The sequence below is a fragment of the Ochotona curzoniae genome, unplaced genomic scaffold, assembly GCF_017591425.1.
Source record: "Ochotona curzoniae isolate NIBS_2020 unplaced genomic scaffold, NIBS_Ocur_1.0 contig_1071, whole genome shotgun sequence".
NCBI classification, from domain to species: domain Eukaryota; kingdom Metazoa; phylum Chordata; class Mammalia; order Lagomorpha; family Ochotonidae; genus Ochotona; species Ochotona curzoniae.
The window spans coordinates 16,316,643-16,323,541 of NW_024464939.1; the positions used below are offsets into that span (position 1 = coordinate 16,316,643).

Sequence of the window (6,899 nt, forward strand, 5' to 3'; positions counted from 1 at the left end):
GGAGCAAAGCTGGTAGGGGGAATGAGGGCTCCCTGCTGGATCGCCACTCCCACTAGAGAGCCACTCCCACTAGAGTTGGGAGGGGGGCAGGCTAGACCAGGCAGGGCTACAACACCTGTTGGCCTCATGTGAGCTAGTTCAGGGAAGAGCCAGGTTGGGCTGACTGTTGGTTGGGCTTTGCTGCAGCATCGCTGGCAGAGGCTGGCATTTGAGGGGCTAAATCTGTCAAGCTAAACTGCAGAACCACCTGGAGAGTGCATAATCCTGAAGTGAGAGTGGCCTAGAAGGGAAATAATGGGTACCTTCTTCTTGGGTTACCTCTTCCACTGGAGAGCATGAAAACTAGGACGGGGCAGGGGTGGCTAGACAGAAAGTCACTCACCAGCATTTGTGTGAACTGGATAGTGAAGCTGGTTGGATTGCACTAGGCTTTAATGCCCATTGACATGTAAGAGAACTAAATGGGATGTGGGACAGACTGAACAAGTCTGCAGTACATACTGGCCAACATGGGAACCAGGGTAGGGGCAGGCCTGGAGGGGGTTATGGGGAGTTGCCCTGACTAGGCTGCTGCTCTCACTGGTTTGCAGGAGGGCCGAGTATGAAGTGGACAGGATCGAGCTGAAAATAGAACTGACCCAGCAATTGCAACCGCCAGCATGTATATAAGCTGACTGGGGCGATGGATGGTGCTGGACCCTGTACTGACAAACACACGCAAGAATCAGGTCTGGGATCACCTCAGACGAAGTTTCTTTGGAGATCCCTCCAACTGAACTGCTGATCTCAGAACCCCAACCATCAAGAGACTATGTCAGACAGTGGATTCTGAATAGATTGTATGATGCTTGGAACGGTGAGATTGGAAGTAATTCAGAACTGTTGAACTATCAAAACTGCTTGAACAGGACCCTCAGAGTATGCCCTACATCGGGAACCAGGAATGGGTGGGAGGCTGGGTGGGGCTTGTCCCTTTGTTTCTCCCCTTAACCCAGATACAGAAAAAAAATTATATTAATGTGAAAACAATGGTCTTACCCACTTTCCTGTAACCCTTGACCCTTTTGTCCTAATCAACTATGTAAGATTATCAAAATAAAAAAAATACTTAAAAATCAGTGAGTACAAATCATCCCCATATTTATGTCAGAGAAATAGAGGTATTTTCAAAATACATCCTACTGTGGTAATTCCTTGGTGAAATGCTTTAACTGTTTATTTTAAAAAAGCATATTCACCTAAGCATCACTTGTTAATTTAAGTGCATGAAGAAGTATTATGAGATGAAATTAACTCCTCATGGAATTGTGGAGAACAAAAACAATTTGTAGTGTTATTTTTAATATTGAGAAGAGTTGAAGATAGAGAGATGGTAAAGATCGGTTTCATTTGTGAAAAAATTTGACTGAAAAATATTGGGCATTTTATCCATGTCTGAGAAAACCAGATGGAACACAAGCTCACGCACCTTTGAGGCAATCCCAAAGCCATTCCAAATCTCATCTTCTTTGATCTTTTGCAAGCAAAGGTTCTAGCACAAAATTTTCTGTACAATGTATTTTGGCACTTGATGACATTCGTTTCAGTGCTTTATTCAAACATTAAGTACATGCTGGTTGCTTAATTATATCAATAGGACAGTTCAGTGTTCTGTTCTAAGAAGCATTTGTATAGACTCATGTAGAAACAAAGTCTCTAGAGTTTAAGTGGTTGATTATAGAGACACTAGGGAAGAATAAATGAATCACAGCATTTATTCTTGAGAAAATAAGTACTAAAATATACATGGAGTTAGGCAAACTGTACAGTCCAAAGTCCAAGAGAACAGTCACCATAACACTGCAAGTTTAGGAGCACCCTTGCTTCAGACCAATTGAATATCAACACAGGGATTCACATAATCACCCTCAGGTTCACTCTTGGGTTTCGTGCAATTTAGTTTTGATAAAATGACTCATTGGAAACAGTTCAACTCACTGCCACTTTCACAGTAGACACAAACAGAAATTAGAACTAGTCCAAGAAAGAAATGCGTGGGGCAAAAGACAAAGTGTCATTCCTTTTCATGGCTGAGTAGTGTGCAGCAGTGTGTATGTACCACACTTTATCCCATCATCAGCTGATGAGAATCTGGGCTGATTTCACATATTAGCTATTGTGAACAGAGCTTCCATAAACATGGAAGTGCAAATAACTCTGTATTGTGCCAATTTCACTTATTTTGGGTAAATTATCAGGAAAGGGGGTGGCTGGGTCATATGCTGGATCTATTTTCAGATCAAAATGATTGTAACTGGAAACATTATGTTTAATGAAAAAAAGCCAGTTTCAAAAAGACAAATGTATGTTTTTCCTCATGTGTGATGCCAAAAATACAAAATATAATAAAGTACTCTGTATGAATGGAATTGCCCTTTTGAAATTTGATTGTGTTTTATAAATTATTACTTACACATTACCTTCTTTTTTATTGTTTTGAATAGTTTATGGAATATTGTAGTTAATTCTTCTTGAAACATTTGGTAGAATTCAGCAGTGAAACCATCCAGTCCTAGGCTTTTCTTTGTTGGGAGGAATTTAATTCTTGATTCATTCTCTATCATGGTTATAGATCTATTAAGATTTTTAAACACCTCATGATTTAGTTTTGGTGTATTATATGCATTCAGAAATCTATCCATGTCATCTAGATCTTTCAATTAGCTGGCATATAGTTGCTTGTAATAGTTCCTGATTGTTCTATGTGTGTCTGAGGTATCCAATATTGTGTTTCCTTTTTCATCTCTGATTCTATTGCTTCTTGTCTTCTCCCCCTTTTTTTGATTAGTTGGGCTAGTGAAGAATCCATTCCATTGATCTTAATTAAACTAATAGCTTTCGATTTGTTGATGATATGTATTGTTCTTTTGGCATCTGTCTGGCTTATTTCCTTCCTTATTTTGATTATTTCTTTTCTTTCTGTTAGTCTTGGGATGATTTTGCTGTTGTTTTTCTAACTCTTTCAGGCTTATGGTTAGGCTATTTACCTAGTGCCTTTTCCTTTTTCTTAATGTATACAGTAATTGCAATTAACTTTCCTCTTAGCACTGTATCCTACAAGTTTTGATATGTTGTGTTGGTGACTTTATTTGCTTCAAGAATTTTTTATTGCCTCTGATTTCTTCTATAACTCATTTAACATGTAGCAGCATGTTGAATAATTTCAAAAAATTTTCATATCTTCTGGGATATTTTCACCTGCTGGTTTCCAGTTTCATTCTGTGATGATGTTGAGGATATGCATGGTTTCATTACAATTTTCTTAAATTTGCTGAAGCTTGTTTTGTGTCCTATAGTATGATCCATTCTGGAGAAGTTTCCGTGTAATGATGAAAAAAGTGTATTCTGTGTCTGTAGATATAAATTAAGATCACTTGTTCTGTTATCTGGATGAGCTCTGTTGTTTCCTTGCTGAGTTTCTGTCTCATCAATCTGTACATTGAAGTTAGTGAAATTGTTTTTTATAAAAACAATCTCATGCAGTGAAGTGTATTTTTTAAAAGTCCCATGTTACTAACACTTGGTATCATAAAAGGCAGGGTTATTTATATATATATTTTTAAATGATCACTACAGAATAGGAGTTGGATTTCTATTTCCACTGTGGTATAAAATGCTAAATTTGATTCTACAGTTTTGTCGATGCAAACAGTTTTTTTAAGATACGCACCATGTTTTCCTAATTGAGATTTTGAAACACCAGGCATGATTTCTAAACAGATCACTACAATGTTTGCCAAGAACTTTCTCCAATCCAACTGGAGGAATTTTCATGGTAAATTCTACAAGAGTTCAGAACATGATTTAAAATTTATCACTTCCCATCCCACTTCTTTCTTTTTCTTTATGTTGTAAAGACATGAGAAAAATGCTCTAAATCATTTTTGAGGGTTGTCAATAAATTTAGTTTCCTGATTTGAATAATAACATTTTTCATGTTTGTCTTTCTCTCTGGCACACAATGTAAAGTTTCTGGAGTTAGAAATCCAAACAGATCAGCCAACTAGGGCATCCCAGTGTTTCAAATCACAAGTTTTGGAGACAATCCTATTTATTCGGAATGATGCTCAATTCCACACATACTTCAAGGACGACACATGCATAAGAACATCCAAAAATGCTATGTTACCAAACTAATAGATGACTGTGCTCTGTTGAATAGTTACCAATCACATCTACAAGGTACAGAGGCAGACAACTTTATATGTGGAGACCAATGCGCTTTTGCTGCTACTGTAATTGATAACCATCATCTTCGAGATTTCCAAGCTGTTCTGGAATAATGAGTAGTCCTTTTTTTTATCTGGTGGTTTAAAGTAGGAATAAACAGGCACTGCTGGGTACTCTGCATCAGGATTTTCTGCCATCATTTTCAGCTTTGCTTCAATGGCTTTGATCTTCGCAGTGACACTTAGGTTATACTGAGCGGGCTCTGTGGTAGTGGGTGGCTCTAGACTAATCGGAAGAATCTTATCATTCTTGTTATGATCATATCTCTTTACTTGTGCATGTGCCCATCGTGCTACCAGATTCTTCAACAGAGCCAGCTTGCCATTGAGACATTGGATGGCTTGTTCTGCCTCCTGTTTAGTTTTCAAAGTTAACAAAACAGTATCCTCTTTTTTTTTTTTAACTGATTACATTGCATTATGTGACACAGTTTTATAAGCACTGGGATTCCCTCCCCCCAAAACTCGCCCCCCCCCCATGGTGGATTCTTGTTGCATTGCCACAGTTCAAATTCAGTTGAGATTCTTTCCTTGCAAGCATCTACAAAGCATAGAGTCCAGCATCTTATTGTTCAGCTAAGTTCAACAGTTTCTTGGAGAGACCATCTCTGGTCTGAAGGTAGAGCCGACAGAGTATCATCCCAATCAATTAAAAGCCCCGACATTACATCAGTAACAATTTATAGTGTAATGGAATTAGTTGACATGATATTGTGTAACCAGCATGTTAAAAGAGAGAGAGGAAAAAAAAAAAAAAAAACAGTATCCTCGAGGCTGTCCCTCCACGGCACCTGACTTATGGAGGAGGAGGTCAAATTGCTTCACTTTGCCAAACTTCTGTAGGAGCTTGAGGAGATGGTATTCTGTAATCTTGGTGTCCAGCTTGCCAATCCATAACCACTGTCCTTCCTGCAGTGAGCCCTCTTAGAGAATGGATGCATTCTCCAGGGGAAAAGATTTAGTTTCCGCTTCCATCAAATCTCTCGTGCCTCGGTGAGGTGCCCTCAGCTCATGCCTGTATAGCAGGCCCCAATCTCATGACCCCTCCACATCCAGACGCATTAGCCTCCCGAAGTTAGTGGAATGTTAAGGTCCTCCATTATTATTGTATTAGAGTCTCTTTCTCCCTTTAAATCCATTAATATTAGTAAACTAAGCTCCCAACTGTGGTGTCCACATTCCACATGAGCACAGGTTTGTGCCCTGGCTACTCCTCTTACAATCAAGATCCCTGCTTTGTGGCCTGAGAAAGCAGCAGAGGGTGACCCAAGACATTGGGCCCCTGCACCCATGTAGGAGATGAAGAAGAAGCTCCTGGCTCTTGGCTCCTGGTTTTGGATCAGGCCAGCTCTGGCCATTGCAGCCATTTGGAGAGTGAACCAGCAGATGGAATATCTCATTATGTTTCTCCTCTCTATGTAACTACCTTTCAAATAAAGATAAAATCCATCTTTATTTAAAAAGCATTCTCACCACTGAATGTCATGAAGGATATTTCATTGTTTTAATTTTTTTAATGATCCATTTGTTTGTTTCTTTGTTTGTTTAGAATAGAAAGGTGTCAACCAAGGAGAGTGTAAGATGCAAATCAGACCTTAGCATTGGAATGAGAGGAGATGGAGCAAGAAGGGCTAGGGCTGGGAACTAGTCACTTACCAGGAAGACACAGAATGAAGATGATTAAAGAAGAGGGTAAAGAGGAGAATTCATACCAAAGTAGACATTATCCTTTATACACACTTACCTGCATCCTTTATCAGTATTCTTAGAGGTGAGAATTATTAGCTAGCACTTGGCCAACCAGAAGCCTAATAGTAAATGTTGATTGCAAGCTGCACAGTATCTTCCACATTGGGAATGCCTGATTATGTCAGACTTCACTCAAAGACTCAAACAGATCTTCTCTTCTATTCAGATACAACCCAAATGTTTAACTTTTTTGTCTGATTCAAGTCTGCTTAGAATCCCTACTCCAGGTCTCTGTAGCAGGTAAATTTCCAAGGTAATTGATTTATTCTTGTGCATATATTGAGCCCTGTCTTTTGTCTACTTTGTCCCAAAAATTGTTAGTCTTTAAATGTCACAGGTTTTTTCATAGGTTTTGACATGTTGCTCTAGAATATTTATGCTTTATTTCCTCAGATAAATAAACCAAAGTTGCCATCATCTGTCTTCACATTCTGGCCTAAAGAAGGCTAAGGCAATTGATAAATATTTTCTGAACAAATAAGAGGGGAACAATATTGCACAAGATGTTACAAATAGTACTAATCCACAGTCTCATTCAAAATACTCAGTTATGGAGCCCAAGGCAAACAAAATGCTGGAGCAAGCAATGCCCCATGCAGTTTGTGTCAGGGGTTAATGTGGGGAATTACCAGGGTCATCTGAAAGCTCAGAATTCCTCTTGAGGACCCAAACTAAACATGTGTGGCTGCAGTGCTTTCTTGACCTGCTCAAAGGGATACTGCAGCTGGCCAAGTGGACTGCAGCTTTCCTGCAGAAAAAAGAATTCAGAAAACCAGAATTTGCTCCCTCTCACTATATAGCATGAAGGATTCTTAGAATTATAAAACAGTGTGTGAGGGAAGCTTAAGGATTTCCAGTGTAACTAATCAACCTCTGTTAAAT

At 39.0% G+C, this 6,899-nt stretch overlaps 1 pseudogene; it reads right to left on the minus strand.

Annotated features, from left to right (window-relative positions):
• Window positions 1-4,288: 4,288 nt before the first annotated feature.
• On the minus strand, window positions 4,289-5,243 carry LOC121166452 (annotated as a pseudogene).
• Between the last annotated feature and the right edge of the window lie 1,656 nt (window positions 5,244-6,899).